Source organism: Carcharhinus amblyrhynchos, chromosome 1 (assembly GCF_965287045.1).
Source record: "Carcharhinus amblyrhynchos chromosome 1, sCarAmb.v2.hapA, whole genome shotgun sequence".
Lineage (NCBI taxonomy): Eukaryota > Metazoa > Chordata > Chondrichthyes > Carcharhiniformes > Carcharhinidae > Carcharhinus > Carcharhinus amblyrhynchos.
The window spans coordinates 130038445-130059656 of NC_137324.1; positions in this window are offsets into that span (position 1 = coordinate 130038445).

Sequence of the window (21212 nt, forward strand, 5' to 3'; positions counted from 1 at the left end):
CCTTTTTCAAGTATATCAGTTCAATTTGATTACTCACTTCATTGTTAACCATACTTCCTTTTTTATCATTTGCATTTTGCTGCCCACTGCCCACATCCAGATCTATTATATGTATGTTTTTTGAGCATGCTAATGGTGCTGGGAGACACCATACTACTCCAGCCTGAAATAGCATTAATTAGTAGTTGACTGATTTCTATCCTCTAGTCAGCTTCCTAGCCATGTTGCTGCATTCCCTTAAATATGCTTTAATTTTTAACAAACCATCTATGAAACATTCTTTAAAGTCCTTTGAAGTGATCAGTATGCAGAGCATTTACTTAGAATAAATTTTAATCTACAAAATATTACTAAGCCTAATAATTGTCTCAATTCTATTTGCCCCCATTTAAAGCCACTTTTCTTTAAGTCTGCACATCTATTTACATTTGAATCTGGCTGTATATCTGATCAATGAACCCATTAGTTTAGTTGCCAATACAAGCCAAAACTTGTGTTATTTAGTGAATAAAGATGACATTCAAAATTGGGCAGTTTGCTGTGGGTGAGTTTGGTCCTTACCATGTTTGAAGCAGGTTTGAATAATTTCTGAAAGTGCTGTGTACTCCCTCAGTCTATAAGGTACTGCTATTTGTGGAGTAGCAAAAATGGTTGAGCAGAATAAACATTTCAGAAGTAATTAATTTGCTGTGAAGGTCTTTGAGATGTTTTGAGGACATGAAAGATGCTAAATAACTGGAAGATGGCTTGTTTGGTACCAATCTGTCTGTGCCCTGGATTCAAGTGGTCATGGATTTGGCAAGCAGTGTGTATTGCTTATAATTTTAACAAGTGAAGCTGAATCTTAGCTGCATATAAATATTGTCCAAGTAAATCCTTATTAACTTGGTACACTGTGATTTTACAATGACTTAATGTCCAAAACAAAATATTGTCACTATTTTATATACTTTAAAAGTTTGGACCCTTAAATTTAAGAGCAATATAATCTAAATCAAAGTGTTCTTGCATCATTTATGTTCTATAAACAATTAAGTGCTAAACTTGGGCATTACTAGAACCTTTCAGCCAGTCAGATACAGATCATCTGTAAATAACTATATCTTCTAAATGCTGGTCACTGAAGCTTTGATTCTGTGGTAAATGTCCCTGTTCCAGCAACACATGTTTCATCAAATATATTTACTTAACGTTTTGAGTTTGTAAGATGGTAGCTGAATGCATTGCAAATATATCTACAAGATCTGTATTTTTTTCAATATCGGTAATCTGTAAAGGATGAACATACTGGGAATCTTTACTCTTCAGAAGAGAACACGGAGGGGTCATCTGACAGATCATTAACATTCTGAGCAGTTTTAATAGGCAGAGACAGTGTGTCTCTACTTTAGGAGAAGTGTAAAACCAGAGGCCACCAATATAAGCTGCAGTAGTTCAAGAATAGGGAATTCAGTAGTACCTTTTTGTGGACAGAGAAAAATGACTGCTATAATCATTTAATAACAATAATGGCAATAGTGGCTTTAAAATGGCTATTCTGGCTGACAGCTATGCATGCTAGGATTTTGGCCAACTTGTGGATTAAACCCAGGTGCAGGTCAAAGAGGCTCATCTGGGAGCTGTGACCTAAAGTTTCCTGTGTTGGCCCAGATAAGGAAGTTGTCTACGTTAACCCAGACAGTGTGGCTTTGATTTATATGGCTACTATGTATGGAGCATGTCAAATGAACTAAGCTTCATGGTGTCATTCAAAAGTAATTTCACTGGATGTTTGAGCCATGTGATGGGTTTCTGGTTACACAGGTGGCTGGATGACTGAATCTTCCAGAAGCAAGGGGAAAATTGTGGATAAAAGACACTGCAGTCCTTTGCTTGGCAGCGATAACTTGAAGAGACCAACCATCACAAAAAGAAAACTTGTGCCCTGAATGATGCTTCAGAAAAGGAGGCAATAGATTCTGCATCGAGGATATTTCTTGGCCTAGGTTTTCCAAAAATTGGTAGTATTTGTGTTCAGTTAAATAGTTAAAATTGGTGTTCAGTTAAAGTTAATATGCAGTTTGAGTTAAAGTTCAGTTGAAAGTTGATGTTTAGTTAGAGTTAAAATTCAATAGAGTTAGAGTTGCAACTGTTTGTGTTTGAGTTGTCACTAGAAGTGTTAAAGAATAATTAAATTACTGTCCTTGTTTATCTTATTAAACTGGAATGCTTCGAAGGTATTTAAATTAAAGCTGTATAACACTACTCAGAGAACAGTGCAAATCTGGAACTCTGCTTGGGAGCAGTTGAGGCGAGTAGTGTAGATGCATTCAAGAGGAAGTTGGGTAAGCATACAAGGGAGTAGGAAGTAGTTATGTTGATAGATGAGGATGGTGGTAATAATCTCAATCAACACCAGTAACTTGTTTTGGAAAATAAATCCTAAATATCACTAAGAATGAAGCCACAAGGTTTTCACAATACAGGAGTTAACAAAGTAAACACTAAATATTATCTTAGCTAAACACCATACATTAAAAACCCCAAGTCAACACAAGTTAAATGTGAATTACTAGGCAAATTGTGGTTGATTATAAACTATTATACATTAAATGACAGATACAACTAAAATGATTTGCAGTCCAATCATTCCATATGCCATCAATTTCAGTTAGTCATTCAAAACTCTCTCTCCCAAAAAAAAATTCCGTTCCTCTTCAAGTATTGATATTGATCAGCAGCACACAGCCTGAGTTTCAAAGGCACAGTCTTCAACCAAAATGGGACATGTCTGCAGAGCCTCTTCAATTCACTATAACCTACTAAATGTTATCTTCAAGTAGCAGAAATGGCTTGCAGCAGTTATACCCTTGCATATTTTTAGTTTCTGGATTGATGCACTACCACCTTCAGCCTGCCTATACTATACTAATGGACTCATCATTTACTACTGAGCCCTGATGTCTATCTCCCTTTTATCATGGTAAAGAACCATCTCATAAAGATGCTGGTCAACAGAGATGCGGTTGTGTGGTAAATATACCTTTCTGTATTCCACCAAGAGAGATTTCAACTATTTTTGGCTTTTGTTTCCAGTCTGTTTCGTGAGCAACTGACAAGGTCAATTTCTGCTCTCTGCCCCTTTTCTGTTTGAGTCAGTCTCAAAAAAAAACAATCTTTAAGCATAGATTCCATCATGCTTCCACCACCATCCCCTGTCCCCATCTTGTGGATGTGGTAAAGGTTTCTTTATAAGTGTCTTGAAAAAGGCAATTTCTCATCGCCCTGAGCATTTTAACAAAAGCAGGTAATGTTTTCATGTTGCACAATTACACATTATAAAGGCTTGACCAAAACAAAAGCAAGTCATGTTAGCAATTAGGATTAGCATATTCAAACAAAGAATTGTTATAACTCAGAGCCTATAACTCTAGACAGAGCATCAGCAATAATACTGCTATTCCCAGCATAGTTTGAAGGGCTGTAGTTATCAAACTTCAAGAAAACTGGAAATGCAGAACTTTTCCGAAGGCACCAGTGGATCACGATCAGTGTAAATTTTCTTTCCGTGGTTATTTGAATTGTACGCTTTGATTTAAGTCAAGCCAAAGCTTAATGTTTTCTTTTTGATTGTGGAATTTTTTTGATGATACGAAGTATCCTTGTGAAATAACTGGCTGGATACTTTACACCCATATCATCATCTTGTAGCAACCTTGATCCTGTGCCATCATCACTAGCTGCAATAGTTATGTTGAATGGTTTATTGAAGCTTGGCATGACCAAAACAGGGTTATTTATTTATATGACCTCAGACAAGATTCTATCTGCTGAACTCGTATATCTTCAAGTTTGTCAATGGTGCGATTACTGCACTGAAGCTCAGGATGAACTTCCTGTAAAATGCACAATTCTTCAGAATGTGTAACAGTTCCCATTTTGTTTTAGTAACAGACATGTCCTTAATTACTTAAACTTACCTTCTCTGAGCAACGCTTGACTTTGTCCCATTTCATGTTCCAAAACAGTGACTTTGGCCTTGGTATTCTCACTCTTCACGAAATCTAAAATCACCTTTTCTTCACCTATCAACTAGTGCATCTAAACTATCCTGTGTGTTCTTCTCAAATGTTATTGTAGACCAATAAATTGATGATCAACACAGCACAGTTGTGGAATTTGGAAATTACATGGTTTGTCAATCTTTGAAAGGTAACTGGCGCAGTTTTCATTCCAAATGGCGTAACTTTACATTTTGTTATAAACCATCAGGGTTTATGAAAACAGAGTGGAACTTGCCAATAACCTTTGAGCAAATTAACCTTGCAAAAATAAAATCAAAATTTATCGCTCTATCAATGCAATCATCAAATTGAGATTAGGTGAGAATCTGCTTTTGTTACAGCATTAACAGTCCTGTAGTCAATGCAGAATCATAGTGATCCATTTGGTTTTGGTGCCGTATGACTAGATAGCTCTAGTTACTGTGATTTAGTTCACTGATATCATTGCCCAGCATAAATTTAATTTCCCCTCTAACTTGAGCCAATTTTTTAGGATTGACCTGGTGGTTACATCAAGTGGCATGAAGGTGGCAGAGCAAATTGAGAAAGTGGTAAATCCACAAGTCATTTTGGGTGGCATTTGTCACTTGGTTTCAGAGTGTGGGTATTTGACCACATTTCACCAGTTGGTTTACATGGACTGTGTATTTAACATTAGTGTATGAGATGTATTCTGTAACTTGTTTTATCTTTACAAAGCTGTATATATCTGTAAAGTATAGCTGGGGTAAAGAAGAAAGAACAGGATATGGCACTCAACTCATCAATTGACCGTTCTGATGTGCCACAGTGAAAAATCGCACCAACCTCCTCAGAAGACAAACACGACACGGTGGACAGAGTACCCCTTGTCGTCCAGTACTTCCCCAGAGTGGAGAAGCTATGACATCTTCTCTGGAGCCTTCGTCATGTCATTGAAGATGAACATCTTGCCAAGGCCACCCCTACACCCCCACTCCTTGCCTTCAAACAACCACACACCCTCAAACAGACAATTGTCCGCAACAAACTACCCAGCCTTCAGGAGAACAGTGAACGTGACACCACAGCAACCTCTGCAAGACGTGCTGGATCATTGACATGGATGCCATCATCTCACATGAGAATACCATCCACCAGGTACACAGTACATACACTTGCAACTCGGCCAACGTTGTCTACCTGATACACTGCAGGAAAGAATGTCCCGAGCATGGTACATTAGGGAGACCATGCAGACACTACAATAATGGATGAATGAACACTGCTCGACAATCACCAGGCAAGAGTGTTCTCTTCCTGTTGCAGAACACTTCAGCGGTCACGGACATTCGGCCTCTGATCTTCGGGTAAGCGTTTCCAAGGCAGCCTTCATGACAGACGACAATGCAGAGTCGCTGAGCACAGATTGATAGCCAAGTTCCACACACGTGAGGATGGCCTCAACCAGGCTCTTGGGTTCATGTCACACTATGGGCAACCCCCTCGACTTACCTGGGCTTGCAAAGTCTCACTAACTGTCCTGGCTGGAGACAATACACATCTTTAACCTGTGCTTAACCCTCTCTCCACTCACATTGTCTGTACCTTTAAGACTTGATTACCTGTAAAAACTCACATGCCAACCATTATTTTGTAAATTTGAGTTTGTGTGTTTATATACCCTGTTTGTGAACTGTAACCCCATTCACCTGCTGAAGGGGCAGCACTCTGAAAGCTATTGGCTTGTGCTACCAAATAAGAACATAAGAACAACATAAAAACATAAGAAATAGGAGCAGGAGTAGGCCATCTAGCCCTTGGAGCCTACCCCGCCATTCAATAAGATCATGGCTGATCTGTCATGGCTCAGTTCCACATTCCCGCCCTCTCCCCATAACCCTTAATCCCCTCGCTTATCAAAAACCCATCAACCCGCGTCTTAAAAATATTTAGCGAGGCAGCCTCCACCACCTCAATGGGCAGAGAATTCCAGAGATTCACCACCCTTTGAAGAAGTTCCTCCTCAACTCCGTTCTAAACCGCCCCCCTTTTATCTTGAGGCTGTGCCCCCTAGTCCTACTGTCCTTTCTGAGCGGGAAGAGTCTCTCCACTTCTATCCTATCCATCCCATTCATCATCTTATATGTCTCAATGAGATCTCCCCTCATTCTTCTAAACTCTAACGAGTACAAGCCTAATTTATTCAGCCTCTCCTCATAGCTCAACCCCCTCAACTCCGGTATCAGCCTAGTAAACCTCCTCTGCACTCCCTCCAAGGCCAAAATATCCTTACGTAAGTGCAGTGACCAAAACTGCACACAGTACTCCAGCTGCGGCCTCACCAATGCCCTATACAGCTGCAGCAAGACCTCCCTACTTTTATATTCAATCCCCCTCGCTATGAAGGCCAGCATCCCATTAGCCTTCCTGATCACCTGCTGCACCTGCAGGCTGGGTTTTTGCAACTCATGCACAAGGACCCCGAGGTCCCTCTGCACCGTTGCATGCTGCAGTTTTTCGCCACGTAAGTAATAGTCCTTCCTACCATTATTCCTACCAAAGTGGACCACCTCGCACTTGCCAACATTAAATTCCATTTGCCAGTTCCTGGCCCATTCACTCAGCCTATCTAGATCCTTCTGCAGACTCTCCACACCCTCCGCGCAATTTGCCGTTCCACCAATCTTGGTGTCATCAGCAAATTTCGACACCATACACTCGGTTCCCTCCTCCAGATCATCTATATAAATGGTAAATAGCTGAGGCCCCAACACCAACCCCTGGGGCACTCCACTCGTCACCAACCGCCAATCCGAATAGCACCCATTAACCCCCACTGTCTGCCTCCTATTTGACAACCAGTCCTCTATCCACGCTAACACCCTACCCCCAACTCCATGCCCCCTTACCTTCTGCAATAACCTCTTGTGAGGTACCTTGTCAAACGCCTTCTGAAAATCAAGAAAGACCACATCCACCGGCTCTCCTCTATCCACCGCCTTAGACACATCCTCAAAGAAATCCAATAAATTTGTCAGACATAAACCTATTGGACTTTAACCTGGAGTTGAGAGACTTTGTTCTGTGAAGTAGTAGTCCAATATAGTATATTTTCTTGTTCAATAAAGGTTTTATCCTTTTGTTAAAAGTGAATCCTGTGACTGTTCATCCATAAAACAAAAAATAAATCTTTCAAGTTTGGTTTCATTCTGGGATCTGACTGACCGGTTGTAACATCAGCTGGGATCATTACAATAGTTCCAACCAGAAGCTTTGATTTCCAATTTTTGTCTTTAGTTTCCTTAGCAGATGGTTAGTTTCCTTTCTCAGTTTCCCTTTTCAGTTAGATTATGGCAAAAGCACAATCTTCGGCCATGGGTTCCATAACAGTGGATACAAGGAGACTTGAGCAGATCATAAACACTGGCATTGACTGGTTTGACCAAATAGCAAGTGTTTGTGCTGTATGTTCCATGTAATTTTATTCTGTGACACTGCTTCAGTAAATTTGCTGTATTAATTAATGAACAAGTCACTGTAGACCACTGTCACATGTAGACCACAGGAGGAATGTGGTGAACATGAGAAATGAAAATTGCAGTTAGAGAAATGGTATCCATCTTCCAAACCGTTCTCTCAGCAACCAAGGTTGGGCAAAATATACCTCAGCAACGTTACCCACATTGTGCAAGAAAGCTGATATTTAGGAATGTAATTGTAATCCTGGCTTTGCCATGATTCTTAATGTTTTACCTTTCTTAAATTATGTGATCTGCCATCTAGTACTGTTTCACGCTAAACTAGTAAAGAAGTTAACTTTTTTCTGTATTTGGCAACTTTAACCATTGCCAGTTGTCACAACACTGTCAATACAGTGAGAAAAAAAGTCTTTACTGCTTTCTGCAAGTTACTTTTGAAAGTTAAAGATGTTGGAAGACAAAGAGCAAAAAACAAAGCCTTAATTCTTTGTGGTTTGCAGTTGGCTATGTATGTCTGCACTTTCCTTGGCATCACATTTTGATATTTGAATGATTTCCAGATCCTTCCACATCTACAATTTTAATGATGTTTTATGAGCATTGCTCACTTTGTGGCTGTGTTTTGGTGGGATTTCAGAAATTGCAACTGCATGTGAGTTGATGTGGAACTCAGGAGTTTAATTTGGTGAAACACAGAATCTGAACAAAGGAGAATCAGACAGAATCTCTCCTTTCTGAGCTATAGATCCTGACTTAAGGGAAGCTTGCCCAGTCCTTACTAGAACTTAAACATCTCTGGCTTTTCAGACTGTTCTTGCATGAATCTAGAATATGTCATGTGGCAACATAAATGTGAACAATAAAACTGGCAGATGTGTCCACCATAAAAATTACAATGTGGCATTTACGCAAAATGTTTTCAGAAAGCGCAGCAAAACAGTTGTTCTGTATTAGCACATGTTTAAAGGTATTTGGTTAGATCTGAACTTTGATAATTTTTGAATTATAACCAAGGTATGTGAAGAAACCTGCAATCTATCTGGCCAGAATTTACAACTGGTGTTGTGTGTTCCAAACAAGCAAAACACGATTAATGTTGGAGTGTCCCTGAGACTTAAGTTAGTTTACAACAATCTGGATAACTCAATTTTTCTAGCTGTAGATATATGCCAGCATAATTTACGTCTTTTGTGTTAATGCCAAGGAATCTGTTTAGGCATGAATACCCTGGAAAGTATTGGTGAACATTGTTTTAAACATATTTTGACCCGATTATTCTTCACTGGCTTTCACATTTACTTTCCTTGGTGGTCTTCCATTTTGACTGAGTAAGCCTCTAATTAAAGGATGCGGTGTGAATCATTTTTGGATATTTATTTTAAATGGTTTGGACTAGATTTTTGACACAGCCATTGCACTCAGTAGTTTTTTGCAATGTTTAATTTGATCTTGCCTATTACTCCCTTGTGCTTTGATGTACATTGGCTTCCAGCCAGGCAATATCTTGATTTCAAAACTTTAAAACCACTCCATAGCCTTCCTCTCTGTGATCTCCGCCAGCTCCACAACCTTCCAAAGCATCAGCCATCTGATCACAGCCAATCAACTGCCTTCATTTTAATTGCTCCATCATTGCTGGCCATGGTTCCAGATGCCTGGGTCTGAGCTCCAAAATACCTTCCCTAAATTTCAGCCTTTTCCCCATAAGCCCACAAGTGCATATGTCCCCAAACGTGCATCCATCAATTAACTCTCAAATCCTTACTAGCTGCTTCCTGCTACAGGGCCAAAAAAGCAGCTTTTGTTTCAGTTAAGATTGATATTTTTAACTCAACATTTTAGATATGGAATGAGTTAAAAAAAAAACCCAGTTTGAATAAATTAGCCTCTGAATCACAACCGTTAGTTTAAAAAAATGTACTGTGGCTACATAATTATAGACAGTGGTAAGTAAATGAGCTATTTTAATTGTGGAAATTGTATAATTTTCATAAGCTATTTGAATGTTGCTTTTGTGCTTGCATCTCAATATCAAATTAAGATCTTATTGCTCATTCCAAAATATGCAGAATTTTCCATGTACCTGCCATTCAAAACACAAATATTTGTGGTGGAAGGGAGTTTTTTTTAAAAAAAAGAAATAGACATCACCGTCTAATAATTTAAAAGTGGTTTCCTGGTTAACTGCAGCCATTGGAACCAGTGGGCAATACTCCAATTAGGTATAATAATTTCCAACAGGAGATTGCTTAAAATCTCTAAATTGCACTTTACATATCTGTATTCTGTGCAACAGATAAGGCTGAAAGTAAGCTCTCTATGGTCAACTAAATATACATAACCAGATGGTTGACAGCAGCCCTGATAGAGGCACGGCGGCTGAGTGGTTAGCACTGCTGCCTCACAGCACCAGGAACCTTGATTCAATTCCCGGTTTGGGTCACTGTCTGTGTGGAGTTTGCACATTCTCCCCATGTCTGCATGGGTTTCCTCCGGGTGCCCCAGTTTCCACCCACAGTCCAAAGATGTGCCAGTTAGGTTGATTGGTCATGCTAAATTGACCCTTGTGTCGGGAGGCTCAGCAATGTAAATATGTGGGGTTGTGGTTGTAAATAGAGCCTGGGTGGGATTGTGGGAATGGGCCCATTTGGCCTCCTTCTACACTGTAGGGATTCTATGATCGAGGAATTGTTGGTTTGCCAGACTGAAATTAATTAGTGACTTATGACCGTTATTAGAATGCCTAGCAGTGCAGCTGTAAACTATATCTCGTTAATGAAAAGGAGGGGCCAAAGAATTACAGAAATCTTAAGTACATGTTTGAAACTATTTTGATCTTTTGCATGATTGAAAATAATATTTTTTGAGGAGGTAACAGAGAAGGTTGATAAGGGTAAAGATGTCGATGTGGTGTACATGGATTTTCAAAAGGCATTGATAACTGCCGCATAACAGACTTGTGGGCAAACTTCTACCTTTTTAGATTGGAGGAAGGTTTGTAGTGGCATTCCCCAGGAATCAATGTTTGGGACCCTTGCTCTTCCTGATACAAAGTGACCAAGACCATGGTGTACAGTGCAGGATTTCAAAATTTGAGGATGGTACGAAGATTGGAAGCATTGTCAACTGTCATGAGGATCTTCAAAAGGACACAGACATTTTGATGGAGTGGGCAGACAAGTGACAAATGAGTTTCAATTCGGGTAAGTGTGAGCTGATTCATTTTGGCTGGAAGAATGTGGGGAGACAGCATGAAATAAAGGAAGAAACTTTAAAAGAGGTGTTGACAGAAAGGGACTTTGGTGTATATATACATAAGTCATTGAAGGTGGCAAAGTATGTCGAGAGCTGTTAAGAAAACACTTGGTATCCCAGGTTTTATTCATAGGAGCATTGAGGATAAGAATAAGGAGCTCATTTGAACTTGTATAAACATTAGATAGGCCTCAGCTGGTGTACTGTGTCCAATTCTGGATGCCCAACTTGAGGGAGGATGTGAAAGCATTGAAGAGGATACAGGGGAGATTCACAAGAATAACTTAAGGGATAAACAACTATCTATAAGGATACGTTGGAGGCGTTGGGTCTGTTTACCTTAGAAAGAAGCAGGCTGAGAGAAGACTTGACAGGGGTATTCAAGATTCTGAGGATGTGGACATGGTAAATAGTGAGATACTATTCCCTGTCAAGAAAGCATCAAGATCTAGAGGACACAGATTCAAAATAATGGGCAAGAGGACTATAAGAGATGATTTTGTTTTCACTCAGAGGGTGGTTGGAGTCTGAAACAAATTTCCTGAGGGTGGTGGAGGCAGGTGTAATTGAGGTATTCAAAAGAGAATTGGATTGCTATCTATTGCAACGTTATAGGGATAGGACAAAAGAATGGGTAGAATGCTCTTTCAGAGAGCTAGTACAGACTCAATGGACAGAATGTCCTCCTGCACTGTAAAGATTCGGTGATTCTATGTGCAGTAAGGTTAAATAGATGTGCATTGTAAATATAATGTGTTGATGTTTTTAAGATTTAATTGTTACTGTGGGATATTTTACTGAGATGTGTTTTATAATGCAGTATTGTATTTAGGGTGGAAATGCATATAATTCATGGTTGCTGCATTTCACATTTCCACGATGGTATTGTAGTGAACTATGCAAGCAAATGGTATCAGAAAATATGTATGATATAAAGAACAAAGAACAACTCAGCACAACATAAACATAACAGGTATCATTAGAGTAACAGGGGCTTACACCATAGAGACAGGCCTTCAGCCCAACTTGTCCATGCCGCTCCTTTTTTTAAACACCTAAGCTAGTCCCAATTGTCCGCGTTTGGCTCATATCCCTCTATACCCATTTTACCCATGTAACAGTCTAAACACTTCTCAAAAGACAAAATTGTACCTGCCTCTACTACTACCTCTGGCAGCTTGTTCCAGACATTCACCACCCTCTGTGTGAAAAAAATTACCTCTCTGGACCCTTTTGTATCTCGCCCCTCTCACCTTATACCTATGGCCTTTAGTTTTAGACTGTCCTACCTTTAGGAAAAGATATTGACTATCTAGCTGATCCCTGCCTCTCATTATTTTATAGACCTCTACAAGATCACTCCCATGCCTTCTTTGCTCCAGAGAGAAAAGTCCCAGCCTCTCCTTGTAACTCAAACCATCAAATCCCAGTAGCATCAGAGTAAATCTTTTCTGCACTCTTTCTAGTTTAATAATATCCGTTCTATAATAGGGGGACCAGAACTGTACACAGTATTTCAAGTGTGGTCTTACCAATGTCTTGTACAACTTCAACAAGACATCCCAACCCCTGTATTCAGTGTTCTGACCAATGAAACCAAGCATGCCGAATGCCCTCTTTGCCACTCTGTCCACCTGTGACTCCACTTTCAAGAGGGTATGAACCTGTACCCTAGATCTCTTTTTTGTTCTATAATTCTCCTCAGCGCCCTACCATTAACTGAGTAAGTCCTGCCCTGGTCTGACCTACCAAAATGCATCACCATGCATTTATCTAAATTAAACTCCATCTGTCATTCGTCAGCCCCACTGGTCGAATTGATCAAGATCCTGTTGCAGTTGGAGATAATCTTCTTCACTATCCACCATGCCACCAATCTTGATGTCACCTGCAAACTAACTAACTATGCCCTCAATATTCTCATCCAAATCATTAATATAAATGACAGATAACAGTGGGCCCACCCTGAGGCACACCGCTGGTCACTGGTCTCCAGTTTGAAAAACAACTCTACAACCACCCTCTGGCTTCTGTCAAGAGGCCAATTTTGTATCCATTTAGATACCTCACCCTGGATCCCATGAGATTTAACTTTATGCAACAACCTCCCTACCACGCAGTACCCCGTCAAAGGCCATGACGTTGACCATGTAGACAACATCAACTGCACTGCCCTCATCTACCTTTTTGGTTACCCCTTCAAAAAACTCAATCAAATTTGTGAGACATGATTTTCCACTCATTCCATGCTGACCATCCCTAATTAGTCCTTGCATCTCTAAATGCCTGTAGATCCTGTCTCTCAAAATACCTTCCAACAATTTACCCATCACAGATGTGAGGCTCACTGGCCTGTATTTCCCATGCTTTTCCCTGCAGCCCTTTTTAAACAAAGGCACAACATTTGCCACTCTCCAATCTTCAGGCACCTCACCCATGCCGCAGCTGGAGTACTGTGTGCAGTTTTGGGCGCCGCACCTGCGCAAAGATATTTTGGCCTTGGAGGGAGTGCAGAGGAGGTTTACTAGGCTGATACCGGAGTTGAGGGGGTTGAGCTATGAGGAGAGGCTGAATAAACTAGGCTTGTACTCGTTGGAGTTTAGAAGAATGAGGGGAGATCTCATTGAGACGTATAAGATGATGAATGGGATGGATAGGATAGAGGTGGAGAGACTCTTCCCGCTCAAAAAAGACAGTAGGACTAGGGGGCACAGCCTCAAGATAAAGGGGGGGCGTTTTAGAACGGAGTTGAGGAGGAACTTCTTCACTCAAAGGGTGGTGAATCTCTGGAATTCTCTGCCCGTTGAAGTGGTGGAGGCTGCCTCGCTAAATATTTTTAAGAAGCAGGTTGATGGGTTTTTGATAAGAGAGGGGATTAAGGGTTATGGGAAGAGGGCCGGAAAGTGGAACTGAGCCACGACAGATCAGCCATGATCTTATTGAATGGCGGGGCAGGCTCGAAGGGCCAGATGGCCTACTCCTGCTCCTATTTCTTATGTTCTTATGTTCTTATGTAAATATCTCAGCTAATTTCCTCCCTAGCCTTCCACAACATCCTGGAATATACTTCATCAGTCCCAGGAACTTATCTACCTTGATGAGCTTTAAGACTTCCAGCACGTCCTTCTCTGTAATATGTACACTCCTTAAGACATCACTATTTATTTCCCCAAGTTCCCTATATCCATGCTTTTCTCAACAGTAAATACTGATGAGAAATATTCATTTAGGATCTTGCCCATCTCTTGTGGATCTGCACAGAGATTACCTTGTTGATCCTGAAGAGGCCCTACTCTCCCTTGTTACTCTTTTGCCTTTTAGAACATAGTGCAGAAAGAGGCCCTTCGGCCCATCGAGTCTGCACCGACCACAATCCCACTCAAGCCCTACCCCCATATCCCTACATATTATTCCCACTAATCCCTCTAACCTACGCATCCCTGGATACTTATGGACAATTTCTTAGCGTGGCCAATCAACCTAACCTGCACATCTTTGGACTGTGGGAGGAAACCAGAGTACCCAGAGGAAACCCACGCAGACACTAGGAGAATGTGCAAACTCCACTCAGACAGTGACCCGAACCAGGAATCAAACCCAGGACCCTGGAGCTGTGAAGCAGCTGTGCTACCGTGTCGCCTTTATGTATAGAGTAGTTGAGAGTCAACTACATTGCTCTGGATGTGCAGTCACATGTAGGCCAGACCAGGTAAAGATGGCTGATTTCCTTCCCTAAAGGACATTAGTAAACCAGATGGGTTTTTCCAACAATCAACAATGATTTCATGGTCTTCAGTAGATTCTTAACTTCAGATTTTTGTTTAATGAAGTCAGATTCCACCATCTGCCTTGGTGGGATTTGAATTTGGGTCTCCATAACATTAGGTGAGTTCCCAGATAAATAGTCTCGTGATAATACCATTAGACCATTGCCTCCCCTTTCGATTTTGAAGCAATGTGCTCCATTAATCATAGCATTAGGAGAATACCAAAACGGAGTAGCTTGCTAAAAGCAGTAACGGTGCGAATGATGAGTGTAGGAATTCAGTCTAGAATGGGCAGGAGGTACTAAGTGATTTAAATGAAATGGCAATAGTAAGTAAATCCTATTACCTCAGGAATTTTGCATTGCACAGACATGATGAGACCAGCAGAGGGCATACACCCAGCGTAAAACTAAAGAGCTGGAACTACAACCAATGGGGAGGATGAAGCTAAGAAACTGTAGTTTAGAGTTTGGGCTGAGTGTTTCACAGAAGTGTTACGGTGGAGGGAGAGGCCATGTGGCTCATTGTGTCTGCACCGGTTTATTTTATTTGTTAGTGCATTTATTTGTTAGTGCATTTATTGCTTGATGCATTTAGTCAGTAGTGTTTTGGCGTGAACTAAACAATTAAATAGCTATAAAGCTATTTAGAGCAATTTTAAAGAACTATATGGCAGGGCAGCTGGAACTTCTCACACGCACATCCTGTGCCATGGGGGAACTCCAGAATATTCTGCGTGTTCTGGCAAACCACAGGTCCAGGAAGTGTGGACAATTGCTCACGCTTAGAAACTCTGAGCTTGAGAGACAAATGCAAATGGGAAAGTGAGCTTCCAGAGGTAGGTGATCACCCTTCTACTTCAGGGCCGAACAAAAGAAAAGGTGGCCAGTAAAAAGAAAAGGCAGACATCAGGTAGTGTAGGAGTACCCTGGGAGTAAAGTGCTCACACATTGGTATTCCAAGCCGGAGTTCTCTGTGGAGGCCTGAGATCCCACCGCCAGAACTGGAAGCAGGTGCCATGGGCTCTTGCAACCTGATGCCCAATTGGAACACAATCACCCACCTGCTGGCCAATTAGTTATTGACAGGTGGGGGACACGGGGAGTGGTACAAGGGGGCCACCAGTCCCAAAATGGGAGTGAGCGATGAGAAGGCTGTCAGGGTGTTCGCTGATATAACTGGAGTTTGCGGTGTTATTTTTAAAGGGCTGCCAACATTCTGGCAATATTGCTGCGTCTTGTCCAGGAGCCTTGGTCTGCCTTGAAGCCTCTAATCTTTGAAGATCTAGGGGGCATCCTAGGAGGTGTGCAAACCCTAACTTGGACAGTGAAGAGGTCCACTCGAGCCATGTGTGCTGCCACTTCCCTTTCATCAATTGCAGAGCCTCCTCTACTGAGACTCTGGTGACTCTCTTGAACCGCCAGATCCAACAGGCCACTCAGTGGATGCAGGAGATGCACGCAGACCTTCTCCTTCACCTTCTCCCCAAGCTCAAGAGAGGTGGAGGCAAACAGAGCCCCCACCAGGTCCTTGTCAGGGTTAGGGGTGGGAGGGTTGTGTAAGTGCACCTTACAATAGAGGAAGAGTGGCTGCCTTCTGCCCTGAGGGTTCCTGTCAATGTTCCAAGAATGGCCAGCTGCTTCTCGGCATCTCTGTTATTAACCCCTGTGCCTCAGATTTCCATGACAACAAAGGAGGTGCAGTTCTTCTCACTGTGCTTCTGCCCTTTATAAAGTGCAAATCTGATGTGATAGCCCCCACGCAATATCATGTTGTGCCCCACTGTCCCCCCACCTCACTCCCCAACCAACACCGAGGCCATCCTCAAAGGATTCAGTAATTCCCAGCCTGAGTGCTGAATACCAGTAAGGGTGGTGACTTCTCAGGGTAGAGTGGCCAGAAGCAAATCCATGACACTGTGGAAAATTCAGGTTCACAGGGGGCTGCAAAAGGCAGCACAAATATCATGATTGGCACTCAAGTGCTGTACTGAGGATGTGTTGTATCTTTGGAGGTGCATCCTTTCAGGTGAATCACTAAATTGAGGCCTGGACTTGCCTCTCATATGGACGTAACAATCCTATAGCAATATTTCAAAGAAGTGCAAAGAAATTAAGACCCAAGTCCTGGCAAAAATGTATCCCTCAATCAACATCACTGAAATATTATTTCGTCATTATCACATGAGGTAACATGAATACCTAGCACTTGCATGGTAATGTCCATCTCCAACAGAAGAGAGTCTAACCATTTCCCTTTGACATTCAATGGAATTGCCATCACCAAATCCCCTACTATCAACATCCTGAGAGTTTCCATTGACCAGAAACTCAGCTAAGATCAGCCATATAAACACTATGGCTGTGACAGTACGCCAGAGGCTGCAAATTCTGCAACAATCAATTCATCCCCAAGTTCCCCAAACGTCTGCCCACCATCTAATGAAGCACACGTCAGGATTGTGGTGGGGTACCCTCCACTTGCTTGGATGAGTGCAGCTCCAACAACACCCAAGAAACTCATCACCAAACAGGGTAAAGTAACCTGCTTCATTGGCCTCCCCTTCCACCACCTTAAACATTCACTCCCTTCACCACCGACACCATCTACAAGATGCACTAGAGCAACTCACCAAGACTCCTTCAACAGCACCTTCTAAACCCACAACCTTTACTATCTGGAGGGACAAGAACAGCAGATGGGAACATCACCACATGTACAATCTCTTCTAAGCCACACATCATCCTGGCCTGGAACTTTAATTGCCATTCCTTCACTGTCACTGGGTCAAAATCCTAGAACAGCATTGTGGGTGTAGTTGCACCACATTGCCTTGAAACACTGCTGTCAATGGGTCACCACCACCTTCTCAGGGGCAATTAGGAATGGGCAATAAATCCAAATCTATCAAACAAATTAAATTAAAAGAAATCAGATAAATAAATAAAATCTGCCACTCCAATCCAGTAGTTCTTTCATGTACCTAACAAGTAAAACAAACTCAAATTAACTTAGGGACAAATTAAGAGGGGCAGCCCCCAAAAAGGAAGGGGGGGACGGCCCAAGCAGAAACCAAAGTCCAAAGGAAACTTAAAACATTAAATCAAAATGTGATCGTAAGAGTCTATAACACACATCAGCTCCTGCGGTGCCCAGCAGGTGTGGAAGGCGTCAACGTGTCCGTGGACACTGCATGCTCCCTCTCCAGGGACACCTGGCTGCGAACGTAGTCGCGGTAGAGGGGCAGGCGGTCGGGATGGATGACCCCATCGATCGCCCGCTGCCTGGACCTATTGATGGCACTCCAATCCAGTATAACTAAATCAAGCCAAATCAACGAAATTTGATCAATCTATACTAAATTATATCAATTTATATCAAGTCAAATCATACCAAATCTAATCCTATGCAAATCAATCCAATTAAATCAAATTGAGTAAATCAAGTCAAATCTAATAAAATAGAATGAATCAAATCAAGTCTAATCAACACATTGAATCAACTCAGTAAAATTAAATGAAAACAAGTTAAGCAATTCAAACCAAATTAATTCAAATAATATTGAATATAATCTGCAATCTAGTGCAAATCCCATCCAATCCAATCATAGCAAAACAAAATTAAATGAACTCACTTCAATTTATATTAAATGAAATCAACTGCAATCAAATCAAATTGATTAAGTTAATCAAGGCAAGTTATGAAACAAAATAAAATTTAATCCAATCAATTCAATGAATCAAATCAAATATATTCAAATCAAGTCAATCAAACCCAATAGAATCAAATCCAATCTGATCCAGTCTAATTTAAAGCAATCCAAATCCAATCAAATCAATTAAAATCCACCCCATCCCAATCCAATCAAATCCAAACAATGTAAAAAAAAATCAGATCACATTAAAACAATGAAATCAAAACAATCCAATGGCTACAATTATTACTCAACAACATCTCTGGCCCTGAAAAAACAATTGTTTATTTATGGAATGCCAAATTTCTCCATTATTAGTTTTAAAAATAAATAGATTTTTAAAATAAAGCATTTTTAAAACTTTGATTATTGTTATGATCCTGGATCAGACCCCCAAGATTTTTGTTTCGTCTGGTTAGGAATCAATAACTTTTTTCTTGAAGCAGGCAAAATTTGAGCTTGCTAAGAGAATAAAGCCAGAAGAGTGCATGTGTTTCAAAGAATAAACTTTATAAGCCAGAAATAAAAAACAATTTATGACATCTATTGCATATTCAAGGTTAATATGAAGTACATGTGAATTAACAGACAAACTGTGGTTAAGCACCCCACACTGCACAATAAATGTTAGATGTGACTGAGACAGATTTCATAGATTTCTCATCAACACACCCAGACATCAGTAAACTGTGCAAGTCAACCAATTTAGTTGAAAATCTGTCTCTCTCATGAGACGTTCCAGTCTCCACCTTTGTAGATCTCACCTTGGAATTCGCCCCAAAAGTCAGTCCAACTTGGATGAAGTCAACAGCTACCCAGCTCACAGGATTTCAATCTCGCCTCCATGATGAAAAGTGAAATCTACACCATAGAGATAGCTACATCTTTCTGGGCAGCTTTCCTCAAGATCAGCAGTGAACACCATCACTTTACCACAGGTCATAAAATCTGGGGCATCATTATCCTGTGTTAGTCACATAACATGTGGCATCAGCTCATTTGCTACAGTACATTGATGGGTAAATTGTTATGTTTCAGTTCCTGCTTGAGAAATGAGGACTAAAGTAATTCAGTAGGATGTCTCATTGCCACTTTTTCAAAGCAGTCAATGATAGTCATTTAATACCTCATCAGATTCCAGCACCTGCAGTAATTTGCATTTGTTTTAATACCTTATCAGTGTCATTCATACCTTAGAACAAATGAAAACTTTTTCTTAAAATCCCGGCCTTAACATGAGTAATGCTACAAAAAATGTTATTTCCTTTTGAAGATTTTTATTGATTTCAAGTGATACGTGGGAGTTGTACCAGCCTGTGAAATGGATCTATGTTCTCCTACATTGTTCTGTTACCGAGCCTCAAAGAATTAAATATGCGATAAAACCTTTGTTTTTGCCTTTGGCAGCTTAGACTATTGGCAATAGCCTCAACACTGCTGACACAGCAAAAACTAATGCTTTACAACATTCTCAAAATTAATTTTAAAGTTATAGAAATTGGGGGAGATGGAATACAAATTGAAACAAAGCTTTAATTCTTTGCGGTTTGCAGTTGGCTATGTATGTCTGCACTTTCCTCAAATCATGTTTTGATTGATATTTGAATGATTTGAATGGCTCCTTCCACGTCTACAATTTTAATGACAGATATTTTATGAGCATTGCCCACTTTTTAGTTGTGGTTTGGTGGGATTTCAGAAACTGCAACTGCATGTGAGTTGATGTGGAACTCAGGTGTTTAATTTGGTGAAACACAGAATCTGAACAAAGGAGAATCAGACAGAATCTCTCCTTTCTGAGCTATAGATCCTGACTTAAGGGAAGCTTGCCCAGTCCTTACTAGAACTTAAACATCTCTGGCTTTTCAGACTGTTCTTGCATGAATCTAGAATATGTCATGTGGCAACATAAATGTGAACAATAAAACTGGCAGATGTGTCCACCATAAAAATTACAATGTGGCATTTACGCAAAATGTTTTCAGAAAGCGCAGCAAAACAGTTGTTCTGTATTAGCACATGTTTAAAGGTATTTGGTTAGATCTGAACTTTGATAATTTTTGAATTATAACCAAGGTATGTGAAGAAACCTGCAATCTATCTGGGCAGAATTCACAACTCTTACCATGTGTTCCAAACAAGCAGAACTCAATTAATGTTAGAGTGTCCCTGAGACCTAAGTTAGTTTACAACAATCTGGATAACTGAGAATCCAAATTGTGACAGATATACACTAACTTACATTAATGTTCAATAATCTCTTCTGTAATGATAGGCAATAAATATTCAATAAGATCCACCAGTCTTTGGGACGTACGCTTACATACCTAGTATCAAATGGCATGCCCCACCCACTGTTCACCATAAGCAAGGTAATCGCTGCTTCCATCCAACCCATGCTTGAAGAACATAAAGCACAGTGGGGGATTTGTGTTCCTGTTTGCAGGGGGCAGGACAGGCAGAGAGGATGGAGAATCATCATGGGAGTCCCAAAACGATTTTTACACCAGAGGGATTTCCCCGATCAACTGTCCCCCATCCACTGCCAATGATGTAATGGAAATCTTGTTTTTAAAAGTAAGAATCTTCATTAAGTACATTTAAGTATCATTATCAGGCCTTCACACCTGATAGGATGCCCACGTTAAATTGTCACAACAGGTCATCTATGATGTGCACCTGATCAGCAGAACCCACTGGAGGTACACAGGTGAGTACAACACAGCTCTCAGGGGACAGAATCATGCCTGGGCAGTTCCAAGGCAAGTGTCAGGGGGTATACCATGGGGGAGAGGTTCCATGAAGAGGTGCTGGTGGGTTTCCATGGTGGGGTGGTGTGGGGGGGAGGCTAGTTCTGTAGGGAAGGCTGTTCTATGGAGACAGGGAGGGGAGTTCCATATGGTGGGGTGAAGTTCTGTTGGAGGGGTGTTTCTGTTTCTATTTTTTTTAATCGGGGCACCCTGCCAGTGACATCATGGGATCCATCCCTTCACTTTGCTTTTGGCAAAGTGTT